The following is a 16,489-nucleotide window of genomic DNA, read 5'->3' as shown; positions in this document are numbered from 1 at the left end:
GTGTTTCCGGCACGAACTCCTCATCGGCGTCATCTTGTTCGTCTATCGGTGATTGTGACATTGGGTTTTGAAAAGCAAACGGGTCAAAAGCATTTTGCGCTTCTTGGGAGTAATCATAATAACCGGCTTGAGTCATCCTCGGACCGTATTGCATCCAATTTTGGGTGGGTTGGGTATCATAACCGAAAGGTTGATGCATGGGTTGGTTAAAATAAAATGGAGGTTGGGTGTGACTCGCAAACCCAAGTTGCGGATTAAACGGGACACTAGTACCACCCGAACCACGTTTATCTTGAGGCCTCGACTTTGAACCGGACCCTACCATTTTCTTCTTGCCTTCACCCTTCTTTGAGCCTTCCATATTTTTCAAAGTGTTTAACAATATGTAGAGTAGATTGAGAGAGTATGGTTTATTTTTTTAAAATGTGTGAGTAGTATTTATAGGGTAATATTTAAAAAACAATTTTTTTTTTACATTTAACGGTAATATTACCGTTGGAGGGGGTGAAAATTATGGCAACCGTCATGCTTCTCGAATCGGCAATCCATCACCGATTTCTTTCCTTTGCCGCGTCCCAAGATTGTCGGCGGCGGTGTTTGCCGATCGACAAACACGTTTGCCGAGCATTGCCGCGTCCCACACCGTATCCCCTAATAGTAAATAAATTGTATATGTCTAGAAATATAATTAGGAAACGTGTGAGATGACTGTGCAATAATTAGGTACAATCTAAAGTAGGGCCATAACACTTAAAGATGATTAGACGAATGAACATAAATAGGTAGATAGATAGGCTATCGTTTTTATTCCATTATTAAAATCGTGTCCAATTTTTGTTGTCCAACAAGCAAATAGATCTCACAAGAATATTATTATTATTATTATTATTATTATTATTATTATTATTATTATTATTATTATTATTATTATTATTATTGTTATTATTATTGAGATTTGGTACAAATGAAATTAACCTATTAAATATATAAATAACAAGAGTAAAATTTTGAACTATTATATATATCTATTAATTTCGAGAGACTATGAATAGTAACTTTATTTTTTATAATAACTAGTGAATTTATCCCGCGCTTCGAGGCAACAATTTCGTCGATATCTATTTTTTCTGTTACGGTATCGACAATCGCTATAGTCATCGAAAGAGAAAACATTACATCAATCGAAAAAACTAAAAACAAATATTGACACCGGTAATGATATTGTTTAGTTATATCAGTTTGGTTGGTTTGCATTCCATGTTTATTTTTACTTAACATTGAGATATAAATTTTATTGAAAACATATATTGTGTCGTTATCGTACCAAACCGAACCAAAACCAACTGAATAACATCTGTATCGGTACCAATGGTTATTTTTATTGTTTTTGCTTTTGTTAAACTAACATCGTATCACTATCATACATAACTAAAGAAAAAGGTCGGTATTGGTATGTATTCATTTTTATGGTTTCTTGTTTGATAACGGATATAGTGCCGCTACCTTAGTGAACTTAACCGAAACAGAACGAACAACATTGATTTCGGTACTGGAATTTATTTTTATTGTCTTTTCTTTCGATAAACTAACATTGTACCGCTACGCTACCGTACCGAATAACATCAGTACCGGTACGTGTATTCATTTTTATGATTTCAGGTTTAGAGAAATTTTAATTTCTACAACTTTGTATACGACGATAAATGAATATCAGTACCAATACCGTGACAATCTAAACGGATCAATACCGTTTGAACGATATTGGTGCCGGTACCAGTGTTTGTTTTTATCGTTTTTGATCGATGTAAAACATTTGTTGATTTATATACCAAGTTCATATATCGGACTTCTACTGTATTAAAGCGAACCGTACTGATCCAATGCCTATGGTAACGTACTGTCACAACGTCGCCGGCAAATAACTTAGAATATATAACGCAGGTTATTAATAATTAATCAAATTGAATAGTAAACAAAAAAACTATTAAAAATAAAAAATAAATATTTAAAAATGGTTATATACTATTCATCAGCACTTTTAATTCATACGTATAATAATATATAGATTTTTATTATTTAATATATTATAATAATTTATTATTATATTTACTTTTAAGAACATATTTTTCTTTTTTTAAACATCTATTTCCTTTACCTTATTTTAATAATTGTTTTTTTCTTTTTTTAACATATATTAATTTATCAATTAATTTGATACTTATTTAATAAGTTACATTTATAACTTTTTTCTAAAAACTTAAGTACGTAGTTGTGCTTGATTTCTTTCCCTGACATTCCGTTATAAGTTTTGTTAAAACATACTCAAAATAAAGTATTTATTTGGTATCATAAAACGGTACGATGATAAACTAAATCATTCTAATAGTTTGACTTTGTAAACAACATGCTTTATTTTCAAATCACTTTCATTTTAAATTATCATTTGCTCGGTTTCACCGCAACGCGCGATATAAAAAACTAGTGGTAATTACAATACAAAAAATAAAATATACTAATAAAAGTTACTCTAGTTCAAAAATTGTAGAGTAATTATAATTACTCTATTTATTTGTATGTTCGAGCATTCATATCAAGTTCTGTAATTAGTCCATTTCTCAAAATTATAATATATATATATATATATATATATATATATATATATATATATATATATATATATATATATATATATATATATATATATATATATATATATATATATATATATATAGGGGAGGGATCTGGGGAAAATGCCTAAACTTGTGAAACGGTGAGAACGATTTCCAGCCACAAGATCTTTCTGATTTGGGGTTGGGATTGATGCGGTGGCGTTTTTGTAAATATCTATAACTTTCGAACGTGCGCGGGCTTCATTAAGGGTAAAATGGTAAATCATCCGTAAATAAAACACCAAAAACGGCACATTAATTATAAAGCATCTGAAACGCCAGAGACGTTATTGTAATAATGAAAAAGCAAAACAAAACGCTAAAAAACGTAAGAGGCTTTAATGATTTACATTCGATGAGGAACAACTCCCGCCCAAAATCACAAGCCTAAAACTCATTATATAAATGAACTTAACATCCCTTTCATTGAACATACTCGAAAAAAAAACAAAAGGGAAAATGGAAATTGTAATCTCTTAGGGGTTCAAAACTTCAATCAACAGGTTCGTTATAAAATACGACTCCAGAAAAAGGGTTATGGTAAAAATTGTAAACGCCATACTGAATATGGAAGAAGAAGTCCAAATGAGGATTCAGGAACTTGGAATTCCTATGGAAAACTTGTGTGAACAAACACAGATTGTCATAAGGAGATTGAGTAGAAAATTTCTTGTAAATAATGTAAATCAATTTGATGAAGAACCAATAATTTCATCATTGCATTATGATGAAGAATATGAGTGGGTGACGATTATGTGGAACAACAGTCAAGAAGAAGACCACACAATTGATAACATACTTACTGAACAAAGGCTTTCTTTTATAGAACAGTTACGCAATGCAGCATGTTTAAAAGTTGAGATGGCATCAACAGTCACTTCGTTGGAGGGGATGTTTCAATGGAGGCTCCAAGCACTCGAAGACGAGGACGCCGTCAAAACTAAAGATGAAGATGAGCATTTTGGTGAGAAATCAGAAGAAGATGACGAATGGAGTGATGGGTACTTCTTGGACATAATCTCATCCGATGAAGACTTTTAGTTGTTCTTTTGAATTTTTTTTCTATAATGTTTTATTTGTTTGTTTTCCTATAATATCATTGTGGTAATATCTTAACTATTATAAATAACGCCATTATAAATGAATGTTTTAATATTAAAAGACGTCATTATGTTGATTAAAAATGATTAAAAGACAGTTAATGAAAATAAAACACTAAAAATGGTACTGTAACATAAAACACTATAAAAATGGTGGAAGAACAGTAAAACGCCATAAATGGTGGTATAATAATAAAACGTCAATATGTAATAAAATAATAAGCACCAAAATGTAATAGAATAATAAAACGCCAAAACAAAGGCTGTTATTCACAACTGTCCGCTCTCGAAGACCGTGTCGATCTTCTTTTGATTACTAGTTCTTTGCATGTGGATGCATAGTGCCCAAATTTTTTTACAATTCTTACACTGTCATTCTTTCGCCCTTGTCTTCGCTTTTTTTTGTTGTTTTTTCGATTGCTTTCTCATGTTTTGATTTCAACTGCTTGCGAGATCCAGAACTTTTCGACTTATAACCAACAGGAACTCTTATGGGATTCTTTTCGTTTTGATATTGCCCCTTTATCTCGGCAAACCGATCCTTGGTACGAGGAGCGGGGGCGACAATCTGCATATCCTGAACGTTCTTCATGTAGGATTGAACATGACCCTTGTATAGGGAAAGCTCCTCCTTGTTGTTTGATAAATGATTTTACATTAGATACTTGACCAAGGAAGTGGTTTTCACTCTCGGGCCTCGATGTTGTACACATAAGACTCGATAGAAACTCTGTCCTGTAGTATGCAGGTATCCATGATTCCCTAAGAGCAAAAATACCCGATAGCCAGTCGTTATCAGCTAGCTTGAACTCTTCAATAACCTCTTCCCAGCATGATTAAACTCTTCAGGTATAAGTATATCCATCCATCCATACAACCACAAATGCATTCCTTAAAGTTGGTCGAATTACATAACCTTACCCCAACCTACATAAACACGAAAATGCCAAAAGTAAAAAAATAATGATAAATTGTGTAAATTTACCCCCTGCTCATAAATTAAGTAAAAAATTATTAAAAAAATATGTAACGCCCCAAAATCCGAATGTTTATAATTGACATACATTCTTATATAATATACCCCGAAATAAATAATTAGGCTATTTTACCTAGTTAAAGTTTATGGCCAAAACTATTAAATGACGAAAGTTGTGCCAAATATGTTAAGTGGTAAAACATGAGGGGCTAGATGGTATAGAATGAAAGTGGAGGCATTAAAAGAAAGTAATAACACACACAAACACACAATCGTGTGTGTTCTAGATCGATCAGGAGCTCCCAAAGGAGCCAAACCCTAGCTCAACTTTAAATGATCAAATTGAAGGGTAAATCGAAGCTTAAATTCATGGATAAACATGGATTAATGATCACCATCACAAGAGGATCATAAGGTATGTCTTAAATTCTAGATTGGTGATCTTCCACAAAGTGGGTTATGTTCTAATCCGTGAATTGGTATGAAATTGAGTATGAACATGTGTTAGAATCATCATCTAGAACAGGAATTATGCATGGTTTGGGCGAATTTGATGTTTTGGGGTGAAACCCATTTGGTATGATAAGAATGAGGGCTTGAATAATCACCTATGTCCAATTCTTGTGTAATATAGATGAATTTTGATATGTATAATGTCACACCCCCAAAATCCACCTGCGGATAACACCCGCTTCGAGGGCGTGACTGACCAGGATCCAGCCACCAATTATACTGAATAATTAAATTGATAGCAAAAGTAATACTTACTAACCATAAGATTAGCAAATATCAAGTTCAGAGTTTAAGGTTTCAAGTTCAAACAGTAATAAGTAGCGGAAGCATAAGTAAGGTAGTTTAAACAAAGTTCATAGTTCAAAATAAGGTAACACCCAACACAAGGGTGGACAGACACTACTCGTTCCCAAGCAGCAAGCTCCTTCGTCACTGGTTACCTGCAAAGCATGCAGTAAGGGGTCAACAATAATGCTGAGTGAGTTCACTAGTTGTCCAGTTTTAATTACCAAAAACTTGTTTCACCAGTTAATTTATCCGTTTATACATGCCATGGGGAGCTACCCCAAAAGTTAGCGACTAAACTGTTTTTCCAATACCGAACACTAGGTAACCGTTTGCGTTTCCGCAGGATGCCCCGATGTCAATGTTCTATCATCATTGACGGATGCCTGAGTACATTAGTTCACGACCGATCCCATACCATGGCACGGTGTGAGGTTGGTAAAACCTAAATAGCGCTATCAACTAATAACCCGTTCGCCTGGCCCCGGCGACTAATCGGTATTATGTAGTAGGGACTTGAGTGATAGAGTTGCGTTTAGTGCCGTTTGATTGCATTCCGTATAAACAGTAATTAACTAAAAGGTTTCCCAATGACAAGGGAAGGAAAAGTAAGTTTGTTCCCAATAACTAGGGAAGGAATGTAAATGGTATCCCCTTTACAAGGGGATAGGGTTGTTTTAGTCTCGTGTCCCAAACCACCGGGACGCATGCTTTTAAGTTGTGAACTCACCTTAGGTTACTCGGTAGATATTTTTACCCGGTCAAGTATGTTGGTCACCACGTCCTAACATGGTTACCAAATATGGGTCAAGTCGGGTATAAGTAAACACATAGCGAACACGTATGGCAATACATATAGCAAACACGTATAACATGCGAAAATACAAACAGTTGGGTTATTGGGTCAGCCCTAACATATAATCAGTAGTGACAAACATGCAGTCCAGTCAACAGTAAGCCCAACAGTCAAAGCCCAATAACACCAAAAATAGCCCAGTCGAGATGAGGGTGGTTGCGACTCGCAACCGAGGTTACGACTCGCAACCGAGGTCTCGGTTCATCACGTTTTGGTTACGACTCACAACCGGAGGTTCCGACTCGCAACCGGCAGTTCCGACTTGACAGCAGTGGTTACGACTCGCAACCGGATTCGATACGCGTTGATTGCGACTCGCAACCGGGAGATCTCGACAAGGCTTGATGTGGTCTCGAGTCGCAACCAAAGGTTACGACTCGCAACCGTGATTACGTGCAGCGAATCTTCTAGAACCTGCAATGTACTGACCAATAGAATTGCATTTTCATGCAAATTGTGTACTATATCCACTAACATGTTTTCTTGTCTGTTTTATGCACAATTTGGATCAAACTTAGCATATTTGAATGTTCATAAAATCTTCATACATGTTCTTCATTTATACAAACTTCCGAAACATGTATCTTACAATAACCAATCAATCATAACAAGTCGGATAACACACAATTCATGAACATTCAACCCTAAATCATGCATAAATCTTCTAACCAAACCCTTATCATTACCCGGATAACCAACCCATTCAACATCACAACCATTCTTGCATTTAAAGCACACAAACAAGATTCATCATATAAACCCAAACATTTATGCCTAAAACCTCCTAACCAATCCTTACTACAACCGAATAGCAAACCTTTAAACACAAAACCGGATCATTTTTATTAAGATACAAAATCATCTCAAGCAACCACTTTTATCATCAAACAAGCATTTTAGTAACAAGACAAACAATCAAAACAACTATGAAGATATTCATGCTAACCGGTTGGAAGTAGGAGCACAAGGGATTGATGAACCAAGCTCCAAATGATGATCTCGAGCTAGAATCCGAGAGCCTTGATGCTACCGTTGGATCCGAGAGAGATGAGAGGGTGAGAAAGTGATCTTGGTTTGCTAGGGTTTTAGGGTTTAGTGAGGAAGAAGGAGTGAGTGAGGGAGAGTGTTGTAAAAATGGTTAAGGGAGGGGAGGGTCGGTTAATATAATGTCACGAGTGGGCTTAGGGGTTTCCGGGTTGGGTTCTCGGTCGCAAGGCCCTAACCGGCCCAACACTTGCTGTTCACTCGAGACCAAGCGGTCTCGAGTCGGGTCTCGGGTTGGTCGTGGTTTTGAGCTCCGGCCCGTCTCACATACACACTTATACATATATATAAATACATATATACGTACACTTTCTCAACAATGAACACGTAACGATAAATCACCGATTTTCATTTAATACTAATATATAAATATAAATACAAGTTGACCAATTACAGAAATGGTTGTCCGGGAAAACCCGAAGTGTCACATTATCCCCAAGTTTTAGGAACTTTCGTCCCGAAAGTTAAGGCAGCCACTGTCAAGCTAATGTAAATGAAAACGTTTCAACGGGTGTCACATCATCCCCCCGTTAGTTTGGAATTTCGTCCCGAAATTCGGCTGTAGCTTCAGTGCTGGGGTTTTCGTTTGGGAACAACTGGGGATACTTGTGCTTCATCTGGTCTTCCCGCTCCCAGGTATACTCTGGGCCACGTCGCGAGTTCCAACGGACTCGTACAAGAGGTATCTGGCTACGTTTGAGGATTTTGATCTCTCGATCAGTGATTTCAATCGGTTCCTCAGTAAAGTGTAGCTGTTCGTCAATGGTTAGTTCCTTGAAAGGGATTACGAGCGTTTCATCTGATAGACACTTCTTCAGATTACATACATGAAATACGTTGTGTACCGCACTCAGTTCCTCAGGCAGGTTCAATCTGTAAGCAACCTTACCGATTTTCTCGGTAATTTCGAATGGTCCAATGTATCGCGGATTGAGCTTGCCCCGTTTACCAAAGCGAACCACACCCTTCCAGGGTGAGACTTTAAGTAGAACCCGGTCACCGACCTGGAATTCCAATGGTTTCCGACGCTTATCAGCGTAACTCTTCTGACGGTCACGAGCTGCCGCCATGCGTTGTCTGATCTGGGCAATCTTTTCCGTTGTGTCAACCACCATCTCTGGGCCCGTGATTTGACTATCACCGATTTCCGCCCAGCAGAGAGGTGACCGGCATTTACGACCGTACAATGCCTCAAAAGGTGCTGCCTGAATACTAGTGTGGTAGCTGTTGTTGTAGGAGAACTCTACTAGCGGTAGATGCTTCTCCCAGTTCTTGCCAAAATCGATCACACACGCTCTAAGCATGTCTTCTAGGGTTTGGATGGTGCGTTCAGACTGTCCATCCGTTTGCGGGTGATATGCGGTGCTCATGTCCAAGCGTGAGCCAAAGGATTTGTGCATAGCTTGCCACAATTCCGAAGTAAATTGAGCGTCTCGGTCGGAAATAATTGAGGTTGGCACCCCGTGCCTCGAAACTACTTCTTTTAAGTAAATTTCCGCCAAGGTAGAAAACTTGTCTGTTTCCTTAATAGCCAGAAAGTGCGCGGACTTGGTCAATCGATCTACTATTACCCAAATAGTATCATTTCCGCTTTGAGACCTAGGTAGCCCTGTAACAAAATCCATGGAAATTTGCTCCCATTTCCATTTCGGGATTTCTGGTTGTTGGAGTAGGCCTGCCGGCTTCTGGTATTCTGTCTTGACTCTTGCGCAAGTCAAACATTTGCTGACGTATGCTGCTATGTGGGCCTTCATACCAGGCCACCAATATGTAGTCTTCAAGTCGTGATACATCTTGTCCGAACCAGGATGTACTGAGTAGCGGGACTTGTGGGCTTCGTCCATCACGAGTTCACGTAAATCTCCATAGAGAGGAACCCAAATGCGCCCTGTTACATAGTAAGCACCATCTTCTTTCTGTTCTAGTTGCTGTCTCGATCCTCGCAGAGACTCAGCCCTGATGTTTTCCGGTTTTAATGCTTCGACCTGAGCATTTCGGATCTGTGTAGGGAGGTTAGACTGGATGGTAAGTTGCAATGCTCGCACGCGCTTTGGTATAGTGTCCTTTCGACTGAGGGCGTCTGCCACGACATTGGCCTTGCCCGGATGGTATTTGATGGCGCATTCGTAGTCATTCAAGAGTTCGACCCATCGACGCTGTCGCATGTTCAATTCCTTTTGCCTAAAGATATGCTCGAGACTCCTGTGATCGGTGTAAATAGTGCACTTGGTACCGTACAGGTAATGTCTCCATATCTTAAGAGCAAAAACCACTGCTCCGAGTTCCAAGTCATGCGTTGTGTAGTTTCTTTCGTGTGTCTTGAGTTGTCGTGAGGTGTAGGCAATAACTTTCTCGCGTTGCATTAACACGCAACCGAGCCCATGAATAGACGCGTCGCAGTAAACCACAAAGTCGTCAGTGCCTTCAGGTAACGAGAGAATAGGAGCGCTACAGAGGTTATCCTTTAGCCTCTGAAAGGCCGACTCCTGAGCTTCATTCCACTTGTAAACAACGCCTTTCTGAGTAAGAGTTGTGAGGGGTTGTGCAATCTTTGAGAATCCCTGAATGAATCTGCGGTAGTAGCCTGCCAAACCCAAGAATTGGCGAACTTCAGTGGGAGTCTTAGGCGTAGGCCAGTTCTTTATTGATTCGATCTTAGCGGGGTCGACGTGAATTCCATCCTTGTTAACCACGTGCCCAAGGAAATGGACTTCTCGAAGCCAGAAGTCGCATTTCGAGAACTTGGCATACAGTTGCTCATTGCGAAGGAGTTCCAGAATAAGGCGTAGGTGTTGTTCATGCTCCTCTTGACTTTTCGAATAAATCAGGATGTCGTCGATAAACACAATCATGAATTTGTCGAGGTAAGGCTTACATACGCGGTTCATAAGATCCATGAACACTGCCGGCGCGTTGGTCATTCCAAAAGGCATAACGAGGAACTCGTAATGACCATAACGAGTCCTGAATGCAGTCTTAGAGATGTCTTCATTACGAACTCTCAGCTGATGATAGCCTGATCGCAGGTCAATCTTAGAATAGTAGCTCGATCCTTGCAGCTGATCGAATAGGTCGTCGATGCGCGGGAGAGGGTAACGATTCTTGATGGTAACCTTGTTCAACTCACGATAGTCAATGCACATTCGGAATGTGCCATCCTTCTTCTTGACAAAGAGTACTGGTGCTCCCCAGGGTGATGAACTAGGACGGATAAATCCTTTATCCAAAAGTTCCTGTAGTTGCGTAGAGAGTTCTTTCAGTTCTGCAGGGGCTAGACGGTACGGTGCACGAGCTATAGGTGCTGCTCCGGGAGCTAGCTCGATTTGGAATTCGACTTGACGGTGGGGAGGGAGTCCAGGTAGTTCCTCAGGAAATACCTCGGGATAATCACGTACTACAGGAAAATCTTCAATCCTCTTTTCCTTTTCGTGGGTGTTGGTGACGAGTGCTAGGATAGCGGTGTGTCCTTTTTGTAAACACTTCTGGGCTTTCAGGAGCGAGATAATGCCTGTGACTTCTCCACCTTTGTTGCCTTGGACGATGAGGGGTTGGCCAGAACGACGAGGTATACGAACTGCTTTCTCTTGACAGAGGATCTCAGCGCGATGCTTGGATAACCAATCCATACCAATGACGACATCGAAGCTTCCAAGTTTGACGGGGAAAAGATCGATACTAAACGTGTGGCCAGACAATTCTAGTGTGCAGTCGTGGATCATGTGCGTGCCTCGATGTTCTTACCATTAGCTATCTCGACGATGCGCTTAGAACTTAATAATGCGGGCGGGTGCTTAAGTTTCTTACTAATGCGAAGGGACACATAACTGGCATCGGCACCGGAATCAAATAACACAGAAACATAACGATCATCAAGTAGGAACTTACCCGCCACGACGTTGGGGTCGTTCCTCGCTTCTCCAGCTCCAATCACGAAAGCTCTTCCCCTTGCACCAGTCCTAGCATTGTTGTTTTGCTCATTGTTCCCAGCCCCCTGATTGTTGTTGCGATTCTGATTCAGTTCGGGGCAATCCTTTCGCATATGCCCTGTTGCCCCACATTTAAAACATGCCCGGTTGTTTCCCTGCTGCTGTTGCTGTTGGGGTTGTTGCTGATTCTGCCTTGCTGGGAACTGACTTCTACAATCCTTGGCTTCGTGCCCCATCTTGTGGCATCGCTGACACTGACCCTTGTTACATGCCCCATTGTGGTGCCTGTTACACTTGTTGCACTTAGGGTAGCTTCCCCGGTAGCCACCCTGTTGCTGAGTGCCCTTGTTGTTGTCAGTTTTCCTTTGCTGAGCTGGGGCCTGAGTAGAGTTAGCATCTTTGCCCTGATTTCCATCCCACTTTCGTTTACTATCACTAGAAGTTCCTTCCGCAGCACTGATCCTTTTGGGCAATCTGCCCTCCTCCACAGCCTGGTTGGTGAGTTTGTGGGCAAGACGAACCACGGGCTGTATGGCAGTGAGGTTGGCCGAGGTTACATGGCTCCTGATTTCTGGGACTAAGCCCTTGATGTACAATTCGATCCTTCGGTACATAGGTCGGGACATGTTTGGACAAAGAGCAGCATAGTCATTGGACAGCTTGGTGTAGGTCTCAATCTCTGACCCAACCATCTTGAGTTCATAGTACTCGTCCTCGAGTTTGTGGATGTCATCCCTGTGACAGTACTCTTCCTTGATCATATCCTTGAAATCTTCCCATGCAGTAGCGTTTGCAGTCTCCAAACCAAGCATTTGAATTTGCGCCTTCCACCATGAAAGTGCGCTTCCCTCAAGAGTACCAGTAGCAAACTTCACCCAATTAGCAGGGGGACACTCGCAGACAGCGAAGACAGCTTCGACCTTCTCGATCCAGTGTAGAAGACCTATGGCACCCTCAGTGCCACTGAACGGAAGAGACTTGCAATCCATGAAGGTCTTGAAGGTACAAACACGTGGTTGCACAGGCGCAGGCTGACCTGTTGTGAGGAGTGAAGCGAAATAGGTTTAGAGGCGAAAAGACGATGTGGCGGTAGGATCTAAACATCCTAAAACAACGAGCTTACCTATAGGGTGAGCTGCGAAAGCTGCAGCCACCGTGTTGAGCAGGTTAGTGAACTGAGCCTGAGTCATGTTGACGTTTCCTCGTCCGCGTCCACTCATTGTCTTCATAACCAGAAAACATAGTATGAGTGTGGTGTCGTAACATAGCGAGAATAAGATAGAAGAGGGGAGGCGTATCTATCTAATCAGGCAAACTAGTACGCATAATAAAGCAGAAAGCATACGACAAATAAACAAGTAAATATGGGTCCGAGCTATGAGGTCAGATAAGTCGAGCCTTGCACTTGGAGTGTAGTGTCGTCACGAGTCACGGGTTATAGTCTGGTTTTTCTCAAAAAGATTTTCCCCTTTTTAAAACCAAGTTCACTATAACCAATGGCTCTGATACCAATCTGTCACACCCCCAAAATCCACCTGCGGATAACACCCGCTTCGAGGGCGTGACTGACCAGGATCCAGCCACCAATTATACTGAATAATTAAATTGATAGCAAAAGTAATACTTACTAACCATAAGATTAGCAAATATCAAGTTCAGAGTTTAAGGTTTCAAGTTCAAACAGTAATAAGTAGCGGAAGCATAAGTAAGGTAGTTTAAACAAAGTTCATAGTTCAAAATAAGGTAACACCCAACACAAGGGTGGACAGACACTACTCGTTCCCAAGCAGCAAGCTCCTTCGTCACTGGTTACCTGCAAAGCATGCAGTAAGGGGTCAACAATAATGCTGAGTGAGTTCACTAGTTGTCCAGTTTTAATTACCAAAAACTTGTTTCACCAGTTAATTTATCCGTTTATACATGCCATGGGGAGCTACCCCAAAAGTTAGCGACTAAACTGTTTTTCCAATACCGAACACTAGGTAACCGTTTGCGTTTCCGCAGGATGCCCCGATGTCAATGTTCTATCATCATTGACGGATGCCTGAGTACATTAGTTCACGACCGATCCCATACCATGGCACGGTGTGAGGTTGGTAAAACCTAAATAGCGCTATCAACTAATAACCCGTTCGCCTGGCCCCGGCGACTAATCGGTATTATGTAGTAGGGACTTGAGTGATAGAGTTGCGTTTAGTGCCGTTTGATTGCATTCCGTATAAACAGTAATTAACTAAAAGGTTTCCCAATGACAAGGGAAGGAAAAGTAAGTTTGTTCCCAATAACTAGGGAAGGAATGTAAATGGTATCCCCTTTACAAGGGGATAGGGTTGTTTTAGTCTCGTGTCCCAAACCACCGGGACGCATGCTTTTAAGTTGTGAACTCACCTTAGGTTGCTCGGTAGATATTTTTACCCGGTTAAGTATGTTGGTCACCACGTCCTAACATGGTTACCAAATATGGGTCAAGTCGGGTATAAGTAAACACATAGCGAACACGTATGGCAATACATATAGCAAACACGTATAACATGCGAAAATACAAACAGTTGGGTTATTGGGTCAGCCCTAACATATAATCAGCAGTGACAAACATGCAGTCCAGTCAACAGTAAGCCCAACAGTCAAAGCCCAATAACACCAAAAATAGCCCAGTCGAGATGAGGGTGGTTGCGAATCGCAACCGAGGTTACGACTCGCAACCGAGGTCTCGGTTCATCACGTTTTGGTTACGACTCGCAACCGGATTCGATACGCGTTGATTGCGACTCGCAACCGGGAGATCTCGACAAGGCTTGATGTGGTCTCGAGTCGCAACCAAAGGTTACGACTCGCAACCGTGATTACGTGCAGCGAATCTTCTAGAACCTGCAATGTACTGACCAATAGAATTGCATTTTCATGCAAATTGTGTACTATATCCACTAACATGTTTTCTTGTCTGTTTTGTGCACAATTTGGATCAAACTTAGCATATTTGAATGTTCATAAAATCTTCATACATGTTCTTCATTTATACAAACTTCCGAAACATGTATCTTACAATAACCAATCAATCATAACAAGTCGGATAACACACAATTCATGAACATTCAACCCTAAATCATGCATAAATCTTCTAACCAAACCCTTATCATTACCCGGATAACCAACCCATTCAACATCACAACCATTCTTGCATTTAAAGCACACAAACAAGATTCATCATATAAACCCAAACATTTATGCCTAAAACCTCCTAACCAATCCTTACTACAACCGAATAGCAAACCTTTAAACACAAAACCGGATCATTTTTATTAAGACACAAAATCATCTCAAGCAACCACTTTTATCATCCAACAAGCATTTTAGTAACAAGACAAACAATCAAAACAACTATGAAGATATTCATGCTAACCGGTTGGAAGTAGGAGCACAAGGGATTGATGAACCAAGCTCCAAATGATGATCTCGAGCTAGAATCCGAGAGCCTTGATGCTACCGTTGGATCCGAGAGAGATGAGAGGGTGAGAAAGTGATCTTGGTTTGCTAGGGTTTTAGGGTTTAGTGAGGAAGAAGGAGTGAGTGAGGGAGAGTGTTGTAAAAATGGTTAAGGGAGGGGAGGGTCGGTTAATATAATGTCACGAGTGGGCTTAGGGGTTTCCGGGTTGGGTTCTCGGTCGCAAGGCCCTAACCGGCCCAACACTTGCTGTTCACTCGAGACCAAGCGGTCTCGAGTCGGGTCTCGGGTTGGTCGTGGTTTTGAGCTCCGGCCCGTCTCACATACACACTTATACATATATATAAATACATATATACGTACATTTTCTCAACAATGAACACGTAACGATAAATCACCGATTTTCATTTAATACTAATATATAAATATAAATACAAGTTGACCAATTACAGAAATGGTTGTCCGGGAAAACCCGAAGTGTCACATTATCCCCAAGTTTTAGGAACTTTCGTCCCGAAAGTTAAGGCAGCCACTGTCAAGCTAATGTAAATGAAAACGTTTCAACGGGGTGTCACATATAATGTATTCTTGTTAGAGGAATTGAAAGAAATGTGATATTAATATGTTTGATGTTTATGCATGAATGATTCATGTTGATTAGAAGTAGGAATTTGGTGAATTATGAATGAGATTAGAAGGATATGCATGAACTAGTTGTACACTATGCTTAGAAGGTAGTACACACATCAAAAGTATGATGAAATTATGAAGAACTTAAGATTAGATCACTTGTAAGTGATTAACAAAGTAGTTATGAAGTGGGTTTTTGATGATATGATAGAAGTAATGCTATGCTCATGTTAATAATGTTGAAAATCATATTTGTGTAAGTATCTTTGAGGAATTGGATAAGCAATGATGGATTAGCATGTTTTAAGGTTAAATGATAAACTTAATATAAGATCCGTGCGATAAAAAGGATTTGATGAATGATGAAAAAGCTAACTATCTTGAGAATGATATACGATAGTTGATGCTTAACAAGCGACATGGAAGCTTGGGAAGGAAGTGGGTCAAACGGGACTAATGCGCACGGGAAGCATATTCGGATGCTAGGTAAGTGAAACTTACACCCCCTTTTTGTAGAATATTTATTCATCGTATAGATTAAGAGCATGATAAGCTAATATATGAAGAATGGTGTTTCGACAAGTTTGATACGGGTCGGAACATGTGACCATGTCAAGAAACTAAGTTTGAGGGTTGAAAAAGGTAAAAAGGGTATTACGGTAATTTTGACTATGAGTTAATGAAGAAATAAGTTACAAGGGAGGAATAATGAATAATTACAACCCCATAAGGATGAATTTGTTTTTTTAAGACCAATTCGGTCAATGGTGAAGATATCGCCATTTGGCGATATCGACTAATGGTTGTTTTGTTAAGTAATATGTATTCACAGGATGAATGGCAAAAGGATTTGCATTGCTATTAACTAGCAATTGAGCGGATAAGCATTAAAACGGGTCATAGCTTTGACCCGAGCCAGGTAAGTGTGATTAGAGTCATGGTTAAGTCGTAGGGATTGGTTAAAAATGGATAGAGTCCTTCGTTGCAAAGGATGAAACAAAGTTGACCAAAACTCCCTCGATGGGTATATCAGGCAAACGATCTTCAA

This window comes from Helianthus annuus, chromosome 3 (assembly GCF_002127325.2).
Source record: "Helianthus annuus cultivar XRQ/B chromosome 3, HanXRQr2.0-SUNRISE, whole genome shotgun sequence".
Taxonomy (NCBI): domain Eukaryota; kingdom Viridiplantae; phylum Streptophyta; class Magnoliopsida; order Asterales; family Asteraceae; genus Helianthus; species Helianthus annuus.
The sequence above is the reverse complement of the archived record's forward strand: the minus strand, read 5'-3'. Positions refer to the sequence as shown.